Source organism: Diabrotica undecimpunctata, chromosome 4, assembly GCF_040954645.1.
Source record: "Diabrotica undecimpunctata isolate CICGRU chromosome 4, icDiaUnde3, whole genome shotgun sequence".
In the NCBI taxonomy this organism is placed as follows: Eukaryota; Metazoa; Arthropoda; class Insecta; order Coleoptera; family Chrysomelidae; genus Diabrotica; species Diabrotica undecimpunctata.
This window is the reverse complement of record NC_092806.1, coordinates 111,825,754-111,847,725: the sequence shown is the minus strand read 5'-3', so window position 1 is coordinate 111,847,725 and position 21,972 is coordinate 111,825,754. Positions and strand designations below refer to the sequence as shown.

The 21,972-nt window shown below is 33.1% G+C and overlaps 1 pseudogene; it reads right to left on the bottom strand.

Annotated features, from left to right (window-relative positions):
* Positions 1-560: 560 nt before the first annotated feature.
* Positions 561-10,238, bottom strand: LOC140438901 (uncharacterized; annotated as a pseudogene).
* Positions 10,239-21,972: the final 11,734 nt, after the last annotated feature.

The following is a 21,972-nucleotide window of genomic DNA, read 5'->3' as shown; positions in this document are numbered from 1 at the left end:
GAGACTTAGCAACTGGGCGAAGTGGTGAAGATTTAAAGTTCAGTTGTGCAATCTCCCCACAGCTTCTTGAACAAATAATACCTAAAACTTGTTAGGAAATATTTATGGCATTAAAAGAAGAATACTTGAAGGTTTGTAAACGCTTTAATCTCTTAAGTACAGATATTAGCTATTATTTAGTAAATTAAAACACTTACCTACTTAAAAGCTTTATTGTGTAAGTACAATAATTTAAGTGCTTAGTTAGTACTAGGAGTATTATTTTTTATAATTACAAACTCAGAAAGGTTAACCGTAGTATCTTCCATTATTGTATTACTTGTTGATGATGTACCTTGAGAGTGAGACAGAGGAACACGTTGTGGCTGATTAGCTGCTAATCTTTGGTGTGATGTAGTTGATGTGGATTGTTCTGAGGAAGAATTTGGCTAAAAAAATGATGTGATCGGTCGTGTTGCAAACTGATTGCCATAATAATTCATTTGATTTTGCCTGTAATCATAGGTGTCTTGAACAGCAGGGGTTGAATAAGCAGGCACTGGCGATACATAAGTTGGTAACTAAAAGGCACAGTTGATCGTAAGCCTTCCTAATTTTCCATAAAACAAAACGTCGAAAATAATTTTCTGTGCAAAAATTCATTGTCGTATGTCCATGGATTCGAGATCCAGTGCTACACTTTTTCCAAACGGATCATATGGAGATGCTGGTGTTGGTGGAGCTGCAAGAGCAATATTAGCTGCTTCTAAAAACTTTCCTTTTTTGAGCTAAACTAGTATTTTTGTTTGTGAACCTGCTCCTCTTTTCACTACTCAGTGAACAACTACTTAAGGGAGTTGATGGCTCGCTTAATGATTGTAACGGTTCATCCTGAAAAAAAAAATGATTTTATATTATTATATACCTACTTTTGTTATATATTTTGCATGCAGTTTCTAAACCTACTCTTATTATAATTGTTTTACAGTTTCCATCAAGCACAAATGATTGGTTAGAAATAGCAGAAGGATTTAAAACTTCATCCGACTTTGAACATTGCTTGGGAGCTATTGATGGCAAGCCTGTTGCGATTAAAAAACCGCCTAATAGTGGGTCTTTTTTCGAATACGGCCGGTTTGCGCTCGACCGTTTTGCGCCCTTACCTGAAATCGACCGAGTTACAGTACAATGACCGCTACCATCCAGTAAGTTCCACCACGTGGATTCCAACACGGGGCTACCGCTTGAACATTCTGGACTAAATTGCGACGTATTGAACAGCAAGATCAGCAATTAATAAATTATAAAAACACCATGTTAAAATCAATATTTTTCAGTCTGATTTAAATTATTATTGTTGTTACTAAAATCTTTGTAAGTCGAAATAAAAGTTTTAATTGTGAAGTTCAGTTTTTAAAAAAGTGTTTTTCCCAAGAACATTCATAATTGGCGCAGAGTCAGTACGGAAGTGGAAGAGTCTTTATAGATCCTCGTCACTTTTAAGTGTTTGTCCACTGTTCCAAGAACCAGCCCCAGGGAAACCGTCTGCAGAGTTCACCCGAGGGAATTAGAGAATTAGAATTTAGAAGAAGCCTTCAGGAGCAAAGGAATGCACATCGGCATCGTCTTTATCCTGTAAGCGATTTTATTATTACTTAGAATTAAGAAGATTAGATTTTGAAAGAATTTTTAATAAATCAGACTCCTCTGAGTCCTTAGATTGAATCAGAGCTAAATTAGAAGATAAATAAAACAAAGATTGAATAGATTAACAAAGATTAAAGTAATTTAAAAATATCTCCTCTAAGTCCTTAGATTGACTTTAGAGTCAGATTTACACAAAATTGAATAGCTTAATAAATACTATATATTAATAAACATAGAGATTAATAGATAGAAAATAAGTAGATTAAGATTTATATATTGATTATTGAAAATTACTATACCGATTTGACTATTGACTATATATTATATTGAAAATTTTTAAAATATGGCAGTTCCACAATTTGACGTTAAAAATTTATGCATTCTTCCAAATTTTGACGGAAATCCAAATGAATTACATGAATTTATTAAAGTTTCTACAATACTTCTAAACCATTATTACGACAGACTTAATGCAGCTAGTATACAAAACAAATTTTTGCTTCATGGTATTATCAGTAAATTAACAGGTAGAGCCAAGGAAGTTATATCTGTATATGGATGCGAAAGTTGGGACGAAATAAAAAACGCATTAATTCAAAATTTTGGAGACCAGAGAGACGAAAATTCGCTTACAAGGGATCTAGTAAATTTAAGACAAGGCTCAACAGAATCTATTATGCATTTTTATGAAAAAATCATGGGACTTTTAAGCTGTATTAATAATTACCTAGAATTACATACTATAAATGCCGATATTAAAAGGAGCAAACAAGAATTTTTCCGTCAACAAGCTCTTACAACATTCTTAGCAGGCCTACGAGAACCAACGGGCTCTGTTATCAGAGCAATGAGACCAGGAAGTTTAGCCACGGCAATACAATACGTACAGGAAGAAAATAATGTTCGATATCTTCAAAAAAATCAAATAAGTCAACCTTCAACATCAGAAATAGCTTCTTCATATTTTCCAAGTTACATAAAACATGAACCCTTTGTCGTCACATCAATTTTTCAAAACTATTCCCAAAAATATTGTGCCGAAATTCCTTCATTTTCAGAATTTAATTCTGACAGCAAAATGAAATTTTATCTCTTTAAGTTTCACAAAACTTTCGATGGTCTTATTGGCCTCGACAATCTAAAACTCTTCGAAGCCCAATTAAACTTCCCTAAATCGCTTCTAGTTACAAAAGATTCTACAATCCCCATTAAATATTACGAAACAAATAAAACACAATTTTATTCCATTCATTTGGAAGCAAATTCTATTAGGCAAGTGAAAATTCCTGTCAAAGAAGAAAAAGGAACCATCATTATTCCTACCCAAAAAGTACAAGGCGTCGTAGTACGAGAAGCCCTTACTAACGCCGAGAACCACCTCGCCTGGACCGAAATTGCCAACTTCACGTCAGAACCCATTCATCTTTCTCTTATGGAACCACTCGAAAGCAATAAAATAGACATTCAAGATTTCCATATATATTCCATGGAAACAACCTCCGGACCAGACTACAGACAAGATATCGACGACTTAATTAAAACCGAACATCTTAACGAAGAAGAAGAGGAACAAGTTCGCCACCTATGTCGAAAATTCTCCGATATATTTCACCAACCAGACACTCCTCTCAGCTTGACTAACGAAGTTAAACATCACATCAGAACCAAGGATGAAGAGCCTGTATATACAAAATCATACCGGTATCCGTATGTGCACAAGGAAGAAGTAAAGAAACAAATCTCTTCAATGTTAGAGCAAGGGATCATTCGACCAAGTCAATCGCCATGGTCCTCGCCTATTTGGGTCGTGGCCAAGAAACCAGATTCATCCGGTAAAATAAAGTGGAGAATAGTGGTAGATTATAGAAAGGTCAACGAGAAGACAATTGACGACCGATACAGAATTCCTCACATTAGCGATATTTTGGACAAATTGGGAAGATGTCAATATTTTACGACCCTCGACTTAGCAAGCGGATTTCACCAAATCGAGATGGCTGAAGAAGACATTCCCAAAACAGCATTTAATGTGGAAAATGGACACTATGAATATTTAAGAATGCCTTTTGGACTTAAGAACGCTCCGTCCACGTTCCAACGTATGATGGACAACGTATTGAAGGGACTTCAAGGAGAAATATGCCTCGTCTATATGGACGACGTAATAGTATATTCAACATCACTACAGGAACACATAGTAAATCTCACAAAAGTATTTCAACGACTAAGAGAAGCCCGACTAAAAATCCAAGTCGACAAATGCGAATTCTTAAAAAAACAAGTTAATTTTCTAGGACACGTAGTCACACAAGAAGGCATAAAACCGAATCCAGCGAAAATTGAAGCAATAGAAAAATATCCAATACCGAAAACAGCGAAAGAAATAAGAGCATTTCTTGGACTACTGGGATATTACAGAAAGTTTATTCGAGACTTCGCAAAAATCACAAAACCACTAACAAGATGCTTAAAGAAGGATGCAAAGATCGAACATACACCCGAATTTGTAGAATGCTTTGAAACGTGCAGGAAATTATTAATGAATGAGCCATTATTGCAATATCCAGATTTTTCCAAACCGTTTAACCTCACAACAGATGCCAGTAACTTCGCTATCGGTGCAGTACTTTCTCAAGGACCAGTTGGCAGTGATAAACCAATTGCCTTTGCTTCCAGGACACTAAATGAAACCGAAACCAAGTACTCCACAATAGGAAAGGAAATGTTAGCAATGGTGTGGGCAACTAAGTATTTTCGACCCTACCTATTTGGAAGAAAATTTAAAATACTTTCAGACCACCGTCCTTTGCAATATCTATTCTCCCTAAAGGAACCCAAACTAGTACGTTGGAGATTAAAATTTGAAGAATTTGACTACGAAGTAATTTACAAAAAAGGCAAAGCTAATACAAATGCGGACGCACTCTCTCGAATCGAAATACACACAAAGGAAACTAAGGACATCGATTCACAAATTAAGGAAGTCTTTGATGATTTAGTAGACATGGAAGACGATGGATGGTCAACGACTAATAATCCAGATGCAGATCGAATAATCGACGAGATTGTAGAAGAAAAAGCAACAGAATTAATTCCAGAAAACATCCCAGAAGATACTGTCGAAAACGAAGATCAAAACATAGACGAAGACGGAAATGAAACCATACATACAGCAGTAGAAAACCCAATTCTTGGTATACCTATTTCGGAAAAACCACTTAACTTCTACAATAACCAAATTATAGTCAGAATCGTCAACTACAATCCACGACCTCCAGCAATTATACAAACCTTTCCGAATAAAAGACGTTATCATATCCAGCTATCGAAAGATCATTTAAAAGCTGATACCATAAAAATTTTTAAGGAACACCTCAACCCGAAAAAGAAGTATGCAATTTTATTTGAAGCAGAAGAAGAAATTTTTGCAGAAATTTGCGAAATTATCAGGAAAACTTTTAAAAACAACGCATATGACTTAGTAAAGTGCAATCTTTTATTGGAAGATGTTAATCTAGAAGAACAACAAAAAGAGATTATAAAAAACTATCATGAAGGAAAAACGAACCATAGAGGAATAGCTGAAACAGAAAGTCAAATAAGGAAACGATATTACTGGCCTAATATGAAGAAGGACATAGAAGATATCATAAACTTTTGCGATATATGTCAAGAAAATAAATACGACAGACTTCCTCCCAAACCAAAATTTATGGTTACACCAACTCCCACTAAACCACTGGAAATAGTTCACATTGATTTATTCCAGGCTGATGGACAGAAGTTTCTAACCATAATAGACGCATTTTCGAAATATGGGCAAGCCTACCCAATAAATGGAGGAAACGCAATCAATGTACTCAACGCCCTATTGATTTTTATAACACATCATGGACTCCCAACAATGATAGTAGCCGATAATGGTACGGAATTTAAAAATGGAGTAATACAAGAATTTGTAGACTCTCATAAAATCTCAATCCACTATACAACACCAGAGAATCCGCAATCCAACGGGATGATTGAGAGATTTCATTCTACGTTAATCGAACATCTTCGAATCCTAAGGAACACCAAAGCAAAGCTCTCGATTAAAGAACAAATGCTATACGCTATAATTGGGTACAATAATTCCATACATTCAGCAACGAAGTTAAGACCCATCGACATATTAAACGGACATATCGACGCAAAAGATCCCTTTGACGTTGATATACAGAAAGTAATACTGAACAATTATATCCAAAATCATAGAGAGATAACAAAGGAATTATATAAGGAAGTAAACCAACAAATACAAGAGAATAAAAATAAAGTCATTGAAAATAGAAATAAATCGAGACAAGACCCTATTACGTATAAACCAAGCACAAAAATCTATACACGAAAAACAGTTATCAGAAATAAATTACTTCCGCGATATTCCGCAAAACATATAAAAAGAAATAACGAAGTGACTGTAAAAACATCAAAAACTACAGTTCACAAGAAAAACATAAAACATCAACCTAAATCAAAAACTAATTCTAAACCGTCCGCACAGGATCACCCTGACGATGAGAGAAGAAGAGAAGATCAAGGACCTGAAAGACTACCCAGGATTAATTCCCCTCAACCTGGGACAAGCAAAGATTCATACTAGTACACACGATTTCATATACTTTTTCAAACTACTACCAATAAAAGAAGAATTTGACAGAATTGAAACCAGTACGACGCAAAGACCACAGCAGTTCAAAATGGACTTAGCCATTACCTTTTTCGTGTATTATATTTATCCTTCATTTTCTTGTCCTATCTTATTAATCTTAACTTATCCGTCCAAACTTATCTCATTAATCTTCCGCCCAGATACAAATTCAAAACCCCAATCCAGAGTTACATAAATTCAAGGATAACCATCCCAGAGCAACCGCTAATGCTTCCCAAAATAAGGACCATAGATATTCAAACAGCGATTAAATTCAAATCATTAAGGATTTGAATCATCAATTCTCTAAGGAAGATGAACATCTAGAGACAATTAATCCGAAATTATGGAACCATAGCCATAACCATTTTTGGATGACTCCTTTATATATCTTTATTACAATAATCTGCCTCTATATATGTTACAGGTATAAAACAAATAACAAAAAAACCTAGCGACGAAACTCCAGAAGAGGCCAACTCAACAGTTCTGTTCGTCCCTCACAAAACTTCTTCAGGGGATGGAGTAGTTACAGTACAATGACCGCTACCATCCAGTAAGTTCCACCACGTGGATTCCAACACGGGGCTACCGCTTGAACATTCTGGACTAAATTGCGACGTATTGAACAGCAAGATCAGCAATTAATAAATTATAAAAACACCATGTTAAAATCAATATTTTTCAGTCTGATTTAAATTATTATTGTTGTTACTAAAATCTTTGTAAGTCGAAATAAAAGTTTTAATTGTGAAGTTCAGTTTTTAAAAAAGTGTTTTTCCCAAGAACATTCATAATTACCGGTTTGCGCTTTGCAATTTTCATAATAGAAATATCTAACTACTATAGTTTCCTTAATCGGCCGATTTGCGCTCTCTTGCAATATAATTTTAATTTCATTCTACAATAATAGTCTGGTGAACCTGCAATGAACAAACTAACATGTCAAATAAACAGAAACATCTTTTTCCTTTAGATTTGAAAAAAAAAATCAAAACTAACAAAATTATTAAATTTTTCTAATACTGTCAAACAACAGAGTGTTCTTTAATCTCTAATACCTCTGTTTATAATACTTCTACCTGGAAGTTAATTGTTTAGATATAATTAGTAACTAGAATTCCCAAAATAAGAGATCACTGAGACTAACTTTCCTTTCTACCTGATAATGCGAACTGGTAACTACTTAAGTCATTAACAAAGGGTATGATAACAGAAAAATTACCTGAAAATTCTACGTGATAATGACCATATTGATGGTCAATTATTTCTATTGCGTTCTTTGAGATAGTAGGATCAAGAATTATTGTGAATCAGTGTGAGTTAGTGTTTTAAAAATGGATGTGCAAATTATTGAAACTTCGAAGGGACAACCATGGGCATTGTATAAAGGGTACAGTTTTCGTATGAAAAAAACAAATAAAGATGGTTCGGTTTTTTGGAGTTGTTTGAAAGAGAAAACTGAAAAATGTCGAGGCCACATAATTATGGATAATAACACAATAATTAAGGAAGCCGAACATCTGTGTAAGCCGAGTGTTGCAGCGACAGAAGTGAAGCAGTGTGTCTTCAATGCTCGAAAAAGAGCTAGGGAAGACAATAGTTATTTGCCGATGTCAAAAATATATCAAGATGAATTTCAAAGATAATATAGTCAAGGACTGGATTTCGTAACAGACATCCCAAAATTCTCTTCAGTGAAAAGTGGTTTAAACGATTGTAGAAAACGTGCGCGTGGGCTGCACACAGATCCAGCGGCAGCATCCGAAATAGTATTTCCAGAAGAAATTATTACAATGAGCGACAAAACGAAATTTTTATTTATCGACAAGACCACTCCCTCGGGATACAGAATCTTGGTGTTTGCCAGCAACAAAACTAGGGAGATTTTGGTTAACAGTAAGGACACTGTATTTATGGATGGAACATTCAAAAGCTGCAATAAGCAATTTAGTCAAATATATACCGTTCATATCGATATTGGTAGTACGTCAGAGGAGACAAATACAATTTTATTGATATTTGCGTTACTTCCTAACAAAACCAAACAGACATACGATATGTTATTTTAATCAATGAAAGAGAAACTACCAAATTGAAAACCATCTCTTATAAAACTGGATTTTGAACAGGCAGCGATTGGTGTCTTAGAAAATTATTTTAGCGAAGCCAATATTTCTGGTTTTAATTTTCATTTCAATCAATGTATATGGAAAAATGTTCAAAATATTGGACTTGTTTCTGAATACACTGACAACGAAGAGATACGTTTGCACATAAGAATGTGTGCTGCGTTAGCGTATCTACCCATAGAAGATATCGATGATGGCTGGTTATGTATTCAAGAAACCTCTCCTATTTCTGAAAAATGGAACAGTTTTATGACTACTTTGTCAAACAATGGTTAGAAAATACTCACATTACCAAGGAAATGTGGAATTGCCATGATCAAAGACATCGCAGTAATAACGTTTTAGAAGGTTGGAATCATCGTTTGAATAAATTAATAAGATCACATCCCAAAGTATTCCAATTAGTAAAGTGCCTGGTTAAAGAAGCAGAATATTGTGATCACCTTTATGATCGATTTACTTTCAATCTAGAAGGAAAGCGGCGCAAGAAAACATATATTAATCTTGATGAAAGAATATCCAAAACTTTACAGAAATATAAAGATAGAAGGGACTTAAGGTTGTGTTTAAGGACATTGGCATATATCCAGAAGCTGCAATAAATAGACAATTTTTTATTCCCAAAAATTTTTTGTATTTTACTGTATAAAAAGTTTGAAAAAAAAAAACGAAAAAAAAAAACAAAAAAAATTAAAAAAAAATAAATTAAAAAAAAAATGAAAAAATTTAAAAAAACATCTAAACACGCCAATGTTTATATTATGTATAAACTATGACAGTCCTAAGCCTGAATGAAAGTGTGAAGGGAAGATGGTTTATTTTTATTTTTTTATAGTTTTATGATTTTTTAAAACTAATTTTACTAGCCTAACCGTTACCTGATCGTTATGGTAGAATAAAATTAAACGTCGATTACAAGAGAGCACAAAATGGTCGATATAAGAAAATAATTAGCTATACATCTCCATTAAGAAAGTGTTAGAGCGCAAACCGGCCGATTTCAGGTAAGGGCGCAAAACGGTCGAGCGCATATCGGCCGACACCCTTTTTTCTACAATTATAAAGGTTTTTGTAGCATTGTCTTGTTTGCCATTGTCGTCTTGACAGTAATCGAATTCAGAGCATTCGAGATGGTGACTGGCGTAAAGAACTTCGTCAATTACAAGGTTTACAAAACAGAAGGACCTATTACAATGATATTGCCAAAAATGTCAGAAAAGCATTTACCCAATACTATAGTAATGAAGGGCGAATATCATTTTAAGAAGACATGATCAACGGAAATTAATAATTTAATCGAAAAGGTCTACCATATTTATCTTTTTTTAAATTGTTTGTGTCTCTTTCTTTGCTAAGACGGATTAAAAATAAAGAAAAGTAAATACATGACTTACCATTATTTCACTTTGACTATCCCCTTCCGATGCCTGGGATTCCATTGAAGATGTTCCAGGGCAAACCTCTTCTTGATCTTGTGAAAATAACAGTAAGTCAAAATACCACAAGGTGGGTTCATAAACACTGTCCGTAAATGACCCAGTTCTCTTACTCTTCCTCATTTCTCTTAACTTACGTCGAAATCCAGCACGCAAGGAATCTATTTTCTTTCTTACATACTTTACATCTGCATCTGGGCAAATTTCTTGGCATTTTTCAACCAATTCATCATATGCGTTTTTTCGAAGTGGCCTGTTAGGATAGTCTTTACTTTTTATATTCCACAACGATGGCTTCAACTTATATAACGAAATAAAACTTTCCCAAAATGCTTTATTATCTGCGAATGCCATTTTAGAAAATACACATTTACTACCTACTGTAGCTACTTGATACAATTTTAACAGGTACCTACTCCTCTTCCAAACGAAGTATCTCCTGGCTCAACAATCTAAGAAAGTGGTATAATTGCAGTTCCGTCGACTTGTTCAGAGCTACAATCTCAAAAGTGAAAATAGTTGTGATGATTACCAACCTCCTTAGAGGAGGCGGTACCTAAAGAAGAAGACTCCTCGTCCGGCTTACAAATCCTTGAAACTATTCACACACATGCGTATATGTCCGGCTCGCTGTCCGTGCTCGTCGTCTTGAACCACGGACGGCGAGCAAGACACATTACGGCGTACGCATGGATATACACATGCGGATCTGTCCGGAGGATCTGTCCGCCGGACATATCCTCCGGACAAATACGCATGTGAATAGGGCCCTTAAAAGTTAATAAACATCATCTTAACATTTTAGATGGTTTTACTTTAATACAGAATATTCAAGATAAAAATATACGACGTATAAATCTGTATGAAGATCTACTAGAAATTTTCAGCGACCTAAGGACTAGCTACAATTGCAATAATAGTCACTCATATGTGTCCTTCGATCATAATTCACATTAATCTTAACTTTTCCATTTTCCCTTTCCATTTTACATCATTTGTAATAATATCTATATTTTAATATATTTATGGGGTTATTAACCTTCCGGGAAAAACTAGATTAATTGCTAAATACTCATAGTACTCATAGCAATAATTTCATGGTACGAATATTATAGATATGTAAGTTACTTGGGCCAAAGGATTAGGTTTGTCTCTCTGATGAATTGTTGTTTTATATTGTGAGCTTACAAATTGGGTTTAAACTTTTTGGTGTGTTTAGTCGATCAGAATATTTATCTCAGACAAGTACGTTTAGACATTTTTAAAGTTACGTTAATTGTAATTTGAGCTACTCATTTACAAGTCATTTACTCCACAAGATTCGACATTGAATTATTTCACATCGTTGATCGAGAAGTTCGAACATAGGGCATTTGAATCATATAATTATTAACATTTGCTATAGAATGATTTTGTCAAGTCATCAGAAGCCTTGTATTTTCATCTTTTTCTTTTGTAATATTTTAATGTACTCTTATACCACTGATTATTTCATCTATAAATCCAAGTTATCTAAATTACGGCTGGTTTCATTACAATACCACAAAGAAAATGCACATATTTTTTATTATTTATTTCTTTGAACCTTCGTTCCATTGATTTCTGTCCAATACTTTTTCTTTCCAATTCTCGATATACCTTTTTTTGTAAGTCTTCATTTACGCTATCCTTCTATCTTTTTCTGCGTCTACCCTTTCTTCTTTTTTGCATTGGCTTTTGTGATAGTACAATTTTCGGCATTTTTTTCTTTCCCATTATTTTAATGTATCTTAAATATCTTATTTTCTATTCTTTGTTTACCAGTGTTATTTTGGGTTTAGTGTATAGTTCTTCCAGTTCTTTATTATTCCTTCTTCTTCATTGACTAACTATTTTCACACCTCTATATATTATTCTTTGTATTTTCCTCTCTAATTTTTCTAAAAGGTCTATTTCTCATTTTTTAAACACCTCATTCATATGTAGCGATCGGCCTGATAACTATTTTGTAGATTCTAATTTTTGTTTTTCTTGAGACATATTTAGATTTCATTATTGAACACATCTTTATTACTCTATTTTATTTCTATCCTAAACCAAAATATTTCTGCCGTAGCAACAAGTAGTGGCTACAATCATAATCAGTGTCCGTATAGATAAACTTTTTCAGTAGGCAGCTATTAAGCCAACAAAAAAATCGCCTGTGGCGTATTCTTGAGAAACCGAAGACAGACAGAAGGCCGGTATTCTCATTCATATCCATCCCACGCGAATATTTAGCGTTTTCATTGTATTTCGATAGATTATATTAAACGAGGCGATGCATTTTTGATAAGATCTGTATAATAAAATAGATTTATGGTGTAAATTAAAGCAAGAATGTTAATTCGTCATCATCAAGTCTTTCCAATTTCAAGGAGTTGTTGTGAAACGCATGGGCGTCTTATAAAAACTTTAAAACGTTGATATAGATTATTAAAGTCTGATGGTGGTCGTAACCAGTTCATGTTTTTTTTATCATTATCTAAATATATAAATATATATATATATATATATATATATATATATATATATATAAATATATATATATATATATATATATATATATATATATATATATATATATATATATATATATATGTATATATATATATATATATATAAATATATATATATATACATATATAATTATATATATATATAAATATATATATATATATATATATATATATATTTATATATATATATATATATATATATATATATATATATATATATATTGTACTACAATACTATTTGACTATTAATATATATATATATATACATATATAATTATATATATATATAAATATATATATAAATATATATATAAATATATATATATATATATATATATATATATATATATATATATATATATATATATATATATATATTGTACTACAATACTATTTGACTTACAAACTTACAAAATTTATTTCACCATAGAATTCACCTTTACAAATAATTTACCTATGTACTTAATCAAAATGGTTTTTTAGGTACAAACCATTCAGTTATCCTCAAGTAAGTTTCCTTCTGGATAGTCACTATTAGTATTACTAGTATGCTTTTACTAGTATACTAGTTTTTATAAAAATCATGGAAAAATGTAGGAACATGTGGCAGTAACGCCAATAATTCATTATACTTTTGTTGTAATATAGGTATTGGACATTATGATGTTAGTTGCAAATCTTCTGGCAATGTTAGATGTCGCCTTGGAAACCTAATAAGGTCAATCTCCTGGTTTTTATTATGAAAATTACTCTTAAAAAAACAGAGTTCTCATGGTGTTTTGTTTTATTTGCAGTTAAACACAGTTTGACAAAAGAACTTGTTCGTTGTTAATATCTCTTTCTGTATTAATCAAAGACGTATTTTGAGATGTTTTGACATCATACAAAGGCCAATTTTTTTTTTTTAATCTTTTAGTTCTATCTTATGTACGGTATATTTGTAACGATTTAATTTGCCTACCACGTTGGGTATCACTTATAGGGGGCTGAAAGTGGGACTGAGCAATTCTTGGGCTGAAGATAGGGTAAGCAAACAAACCGAAACCTTTGCGAACGGCCACTATTATTTTGGTTGGAGAGTTGGGTCGTACGTAAGTGAATAAGGGAGGGACTGGAAAGGGTAACTACAAAGAAAGAAATAAAAAAAATACTTACAGAGATTTGCTGGGCAACAAAACACAAGAAGGTTTCTAAACTATTTTAATTGGACGCCGTTTAAAAGAATCCTCTTGCAGGATATCCTAAACCATATTAAACGGTGAAAATCTTTTTAAAGGAAATACCACTGCAACTTCTGAGTTAGAGAGAAACATTACATATTTATTATTACTTCACATCAACAGTTATTAAAAATAATATTAACACAATTTATCAGCACACCTTACAGGTTGGGCGACAGTTGTAACAATTTTACAATTAGTTGTAACTATTTAAATAATTATTAGAATGAAAAGTATCTCAATTTTTTAACGAAGCTTAGATTAAAGTTAACCTTTAAACAAAACAGAATTCAAAATTATGGTCATGTACCAACTAACAGAAAAGGATAATACTGACTGTCATATGCATATGTCGAAATAAGATATCAATCCTTTTTAAAATAATAATCAAATATTGTTAACTTTATTTAAAAGAAGACTAGAAGAAGAAGTAATCTTCAAAACACGGCCACTCAATTCCTTCTTAAAACCATGTGGACCTCTTAAATGGTTGGTAACGCGGTCTTACAAATCCCTCACATAGAGCACAGCACAAACAATTGGCGATTAACTCAACAAAAACTGCCAAGTAGCATCTTGAGCCAAAATTCACCTTTCAACTTAAAATAATTGCCGGCTTTGAAGACTACACGCCGAAAGCTATCTCTCCTAAATCTAAATCTTTCCTCAACTCTAACTACTAACTGCTACTTCCTCTTTGCACTTGAATTTCCAATAACCAAAACGAATAACAAAAAACCATTACGAATTAAAAAAAATCCGGGATAAACCTGACTGCTATCGTGGTCCATTGTAGAGTGATGTGATTTTTTCCCCTCATAACTTTCTCATCAATGTAAGTGCAAATGTTTATATTTATTTGACGCACAATATTAGGTGGAATCAACACCAAAAGAAATACCCACCTGTGTTATATAAACAAACTAAAAATGTTTATATTATTATTCTCAGCGACGCAAAGAGATTAAGAATATTTTTCGGTGTTTTAACATATACCAGGGGAAATAGAAATGCTACATGTTCCATTGGGTTTGTATGACTAACTACTGCCAGTCCCAGGGCGGTAAAATAGAAGTTTTGTTAATTTTTTTCTTTCGCTCTATCAGCGCATGGACAGTGTCCACCTCCATGTGGATGTGACCCTTTAGTAGAATTTTCTGAGTGATGATTTTTACTTGAGGATACTTATTGAAAAAGAAACACATAATAATGCTAACATTTTTATTCTAGCCGTAACAATAGTATGATTGCTTCTATCTCACTGCCAGGAATGACGGTATCTGCCCATTTTAGTATTGCAGATCGGATTTCATTTAGACCACGAGTAGTCCATCATAACTTTTGTCTATATTAGACTCAGCTTCTTTATCAAAAATCAAGGCATCTCTAATAATATGCTCTTTATTTAAAACATAATTGCTTGGTGTATTTTTTGATTCTGAAATAAATCAAGGCTTATACTATTGGTTGTAAAAGATTTAACAATATTGCTAGTCTAAGGTTGGTACCAAATCATTACATTCACTTTTTAAAGTTATGTTTATATTATATATACAAGTTTTTATTAAAAATAATGAGCAAAAAGGTAGCTTACTTGTAAATGAAGTAGAAGAATTCGCAGAACTTTTCAGTAGTTCAAGAATCTTTCTTCCTCGAAAATTATGGTTACATATTCTTATTATTAGTAACAAACAACTGTAAAAACACCTAAAATGGAAAAAGTACTATTATTAGATCACCAACAGTCTACCTGTAGCATAGAGATATGCAATACTCATATGTGCGGCATTAATTCATATGCGTAGAGGGATAAAATATTAAGTCCACAATCATGGTGTTCTATCTCTCTAAGTAAAAACTCTCCATTTTCTGAAAATTTTACTCAAAATTGTACATCAACGAATATACAGAGAAAGAAACCTGAGAGACAATCAATTTGGATTTCGTATGGGGCTTGGTACAAGGGAGGCATTATTTGGCCTTCAGATATTACTACAAAAATGCCGAGATCAGCGAAAAACCGTGTTTCTCTGTTTTATCGACTATGAAAAAGCGTTTGATCGAGTAAAACACTCATAGAAACCCTAACACAACATGGTATAGACCATAATACTGTAGCACTTATTAAAAAACTATATTGGGATTAAATGGCGTCGATTAAAATAAATAATCGTCTGACAGCAGAATTGCCAATAAAAAGAGGAGTTCGTCAGGGCTGTATACTTTCTCCACTGTTATTCAATATGTATTCCGAAAAGATCTTTCATAATACCCTCGAAAACATTGAAGAAGGAATAAAAATCAACGGAGAATACGTAAACAACTTGAGATACGCAGACGACACCGTCACTATTGCGGACAGTGCTGAGGGTTTACAACGACCTTTAAATGTCATAACCAGAGAGAGAGATAGCTTGGGACTAAATATAAACACAAATAAAACAAAAGTAATGACTGTTACTTGTGCACCAAATGTCGACATTAATATTTATATCTATAACAAACATATATAATCAGTACAAAGATTCCAGTATCTTGGTTGCTGGATAACAAACGATCTTGACCACGAGATCGAAATACGTGCTCGTATAGAATATGCTAGGTCCGCATTTCAATGAATGAAAAAATTCCTAATAAACTCTACGTTATTGGATATCCGATACCAATTTGTAAAAACGTTTATTTATTTCATATTGCTATACGGAGTGGAAACATGGACTCTCGGAATTACAAGTATAAGGCGTATAGAAGCCTTTGAGATGTGGGTTTTTCGAAGGATGCTGAAGATCTCTTGGACAGAGCACGTGACCAACAACGAGGTCCTAAGAAGAATGGGTACTGAGAGAGAATTCCTAAATATTGTAAAAAACGGAAAAACGAGTTATCTAGGACATATTTACAGAGGAGAAAAATACAACTTCCTACGGCTTATAATGGAAGGGAAAGTGGAAGGAAGAAGAGGTCCAGGAAGAAGAAAATGCTCCTGTTTGAAGAATGTAAGAGACTGGACAGGCATGGACACACACTCGATACTAAGAATAGCTCAAGATAGAGAGCAATTTGCTGTAGTTATAGCCAACCTTCAGTAATGGAGAAGGCACAGAGTAAGAAGAAGAAGTAAAAACGGACTTGGTGTTCTTTTAAAGGGCAAACAACGATACTTATTTTTTTTTCAAAAATAAAGAAATATTAGCAATTTAAAAAACACAAAATAAAGGAGATTACAGCAGATTACAGCGATAAGAAAAAGGCTTCCAATAAATCTTCTGGAAATACAATATTCATTTATAGCCTAACCTCACTCGTATAATGAGATATGACATATTACAGCTAAATACTATTACTGGGGATATTATTATTATTATTGTCTGAAAGTTTTAAATAATAAAATTTATAAATTAAAACACCAATGGAAAACACATGCGAGATAACTAAAAGAGATGCTAACATGTTAAAAAGATATTTCCCCCTAGTCTGCCCCCCACTTTGTAAATCAACGCCCATAATAAAAAATTGTACCGAGCGATAAACTAGATTGTTTCTGATTGAAGTTAAAACTATTTTAAATAATTACCTAAAAAAAATGTTGGCCATAATTCATCAATTTAAAAAGTTAGACTGTATTAATGACAGATGTAAAAACTGCTATGCTATCTGGCCATCAAATCTACCTCGTGTAAAGAAAATTAGTCAAGAAAGAGTAACTAGAGAGGACCCAAAACAGAGTGACGAATATTTTGAAAAGTAATATTTACCATTGTTATGAAGTGCAAGCCACTTAAGAAATATTTCCTGATGATCATTTTAAACGGATGAAGTTCTGTGAAATTATAATGGAGAAATTATAATTTCCGTATACACAAAAGTTTATTATTTGGATTGGAATCATATTATTAGTCCTTTCTTTATCGATGTAACTTTAAGCGATAAATCTTGATTTACTTTTCGATCCTATCAGATCATCATCAGCGACAAACGTCTATATAGCAGTTGTAACTAGCCACATGATGAGGTCAGTTGACCCTTACATTTCATAATTTGAGTAACTAATATTGAAATTAATAAGACACTAGGTCGATGATAAACAATTAAATTTTTTAAGGGAACGTACAATAATTGCTCAGCTCGAAAAAGGGAACCTTATGCCCTGAGAGGTAACAACCCACTCAAGTTGGAAGTTAGACCAAAAAACTAATTATTATGTAATATTTATAAAAAAAGAATTAGTAATCAGTGCGTAAAGTTTTTTTAGCACAAAATGGTTGACTTTAATTAGTGCGGTCGTAAATGTTATTAAACTTATCTGACTTGGCCCATTTTTAAGACCTTGTACCTCAGGTAAACCATTGTTACCTGAAACCGGGCCTTTTATACTATTATCAGTTAACGCAGGACGTTTATAGTCGATACTAATTGAAGTCAACTATTTACTGCTAAACAAACTTAACTTAAATGACATAAAAAAAATTAAGCGACGAAGATGATGAAAAAGATATAGACGAATTATTTGATATGTACCAAACAGAAATATTGATATTTTTTTTTTATTATATTATTTTTGAGTTATTTATATTGCTTCAGATAAATAAACATCATCAATAGATAGTTTTAAAATACATATAGAGATATAATCAGTTAAAATAGTTGTAACCATAGCAAATCTTGGATGCCATTGGAGGAAGTTTAATGACAATGTAAAAAACCATCAATCTGTATAAAATAATAAAGAACATTTACTTTCAGTAAAAAAATTGACTGCACATGTACATTTAATGACATGACTTTTCAACAATTTTTTATTATGATGATCATGAGCATGACTATTACATTAATAAATCATCACAATTAGATAGCAGGCAAATAAAACCGACAGAAAATTAGTATAATGCCAACAGCTAATTAGTGTTATTATTGAAATGTCTCTTATGATATTGGGTAATGCCTACGATACGACACTATTTGTCTATGATACTCCTTCATCTATCATCTCATTGTTCCATAGTTAAAATTTTTATCGTAGTTGGCATTAATCAAAGGATTACTAGTAATTTTTTTAAGTAAAGGTATACGAAGCTCTACTATCTAGCGATATTTTACATACCATTGTTGTATCCGTTTGATTTATTAATAATATGGAGGTAATCACAGTTGCCACACATATACTTGGTTAAACAAGAGCCGTATTAAGTGCTTTTTTGCGTAGCCTGTATATTATTAATTAAAAATTTTTATATAGAACATTTGTCTTCGTTTGTAAACCGATACTTTTCTTTTTGAGCTTAAAAGAACCTTTTTATTGACCACATTTTTCAAACTGCTTTGCAAAACCAAAACTAACAATTATCCAAATACACACGTTTCTCCAGTTCTTACAACAGATCCATCAACAATCTCGACATCATCCTTACCTCTCCCTGGAATGAAGAGAGCTTTTTCGAACAGTAAATACCAGTGTTATGAACGTCTGTAGACAATTATATATCTTCTTAAAAAGAGCTATGGTAGTAGCAACCCATTATCTGAAACATAGCATTTATAGATGATATCGAAGCATTCTTTTCCTTAAGGAAAAGAACAGGTATCAGTGATGTCGTCGAACGTATAGCCAAACTGAAATGGAATTGGGCAGGTCACATAGCGAGACTGAAAGACACAAGATGGACCAGAAAACTAATTGACTGGTGCCTACGAGAAGACAAACGCAGCAGAGGACGACCACTAACACGCTGGATGGACGACATTAGACGAATATCCAAGAAATGGCAACTAGAAGCACAGAACCGTGAAGAGTTGCCAAAAATGTGAGAGACCTATGTCCAGCAGTGGACAGAAGAGGTTGCATGATGATGATGATGATGATGATGATCGAAGCATTACTATTTTTATATTATTTATACAACTCCGCCTGCAGTTTTGTTGGGTGGAGCAGCAATGACAGAACAATTAACAACATAAATTAATAACAAAAAGAGAAATCAAACGATTTCTACCTAGCGAAACCGAATTAAAATTTTTACCACTTGTTTCCTAAAACTTGCGAAACAAACAGCTGGATAAATTACTCGGCAAGGGAATCTAAAATTGCATTCTACATGCCGTTCATCCTGGTCAAAATTCGTAGTGAATTCAGTTTTCTAGTACTCCAAACGAAGTAAGTAATAAAACATAATGACGATATTAGATTTTTGTTTTGATACAAGGCAGCGACAACCGCTTATACGTATTTCGACCTCTTTAGGTCTCGTCAGAATGGTATAGCGACTGCTGTGAACCAAAACAAAAATCTCTCCCGTCCTAGAAAATAGTTATCAAAATAACTATATACGGACGTAACTATGCCATCTAAAAACAAAAAGTGAAATCAAACGATTTCTACCTAGCGAAACCGAATTCAAATTTTTACCACTGTGTTTTCTAAAACTGGCGAAACAAACAGCTGGATAAATTACTCGGCAAGGGAATCTAAAATTGCATTCCACATGCCGTTCATCCTGGTCAAAATTCGTAGTGAATTGAGTTTCTAGTACTCCAAACGAAGTAAGTAATAAAACATAATGACGGTATTAGATTTTTTTTTTGATACAGGGCAGCGACAACCGCTTATACGTATTTCGACCTCTTTAGGTCTCGTCAGAACGGTATAGCCACTGCTCTGAAACAAAACAAAAATCTCTCCCGTCCTGGACAATAGTTATCAAAATAACTATATACGGACGTAACTACGCCATCTAAAAACAAAAAGAGAAATCAAACGATTTCTACCTAGCGAAACCGAATTCAAATTTTTACCACTGTGTTTCCTAAAACTTGCAAAACAAACAGCTGGATAAATAACTCGGCAAGGGAATCTAAATTGCGTTCCACATGCCGTTTATCCTCGTCAAAATTCGTAGTAAATTCAGTTTCTAGTACTCCAAACGAAGTAAGTAATAAAACATAATGACGGTATTAGATTTTTTTTTGATACAGGGCAGCGACAACCGTTTATACGTAGTTCGACCTCTTTAGGTTTCGTCAGAACGGTATAGCCACTGCTCTGAACCAAAACAAAAATCTCTCCCGTCCTAGACAATAGTTATCAAAATAACTATATGCGGACGTAACTACGCCATCTAAAAACAAAAAGAGAAATCAGACGATTTCTACCTAGCGAAACCGAATTCAAATTTTTACCACTGTGTTTCCTAAAACTTGCGAAACAAACAGCTGGATAAATTACTCGGCAAGGAAATCTAAAATTGCATTCCACATGCCGTTCATCCTGGTCAAAATTCGTAGTAAATTCAGTTTCTAGTACTCCAAACGAAGTAAGTAATAAAACATAATGACGGTATTAGATTTTTGTTTTGACCCTAAAGAGGTCGAAATACGTATAAGCGGTTGTCGCTGCCCTGTATCAAATACCGGAAGAATGCAGAACGAGCGAACTAATCCTACTATTCAAAATAGGAGATAAAAAACAGCTAGAAAACTACAGAGGTATAAACTTGTTAAATACTAAGCTAAAACTTACAACTAATATTTTACAAGTGCTAATAAATCAGAGGATTAGTTTAGAAGATAAACAATAGAGTTCTCGTAATAGAAGATCGTGTACAGGTGCAATATTCAATATAAAGCAAAGTACTGAGAAATCACTAGAGTATAATAGACCAGTATTTCTGTGTCTGATTGACCTAAAGAAAGCGTTTGTCAGGGTAAGACTCAAAGATGTAATCCATCTTCTGTATAATAGAGAAGCTCCCCTACATATTATAAAAACTATCGATATTATTCACCAAAACATCAGAATAGATGGACAACTTACAGAACCTATAGAAATAGGCAGCGGAATAAGACAAGGAAATTCATTGAGCCCAATGTGATTCAATTTGATCATGGATGACCATCAAAACCATTAACAAAGGAAGAGGATACAAAAAGGGAAACAAAGAAATCAAAATACTTTGTTACGTAGACGACGGAACATTGATAGCCCAAGACGAAGATAGTCTGCAAAGACTTGTTCACAGATTTAACATAAGAGCAAAAGAATTTAATAAGACGATCTCATCTCAGAAAACTAAAACAATAGTAGTCAGCAAGGAACCAACCAGATGTGAAATAGAAATTGATGGCATCAATATTAAACAAGTAATGGAAATAAAATATCTGGAAATTACACTGTCTAGCTATGGAGACCTAGACAATGAAGTAAGAGATCAAGTACAAAAAACAAAAAGACTGGCAGGATGCCTTAATAATATTATATGGCGAAACAGACACATTAACACTGAGATGAAGTTAATAATTTATAAAGCCAGTGTAAGACCAATACTAATATACGCCCCA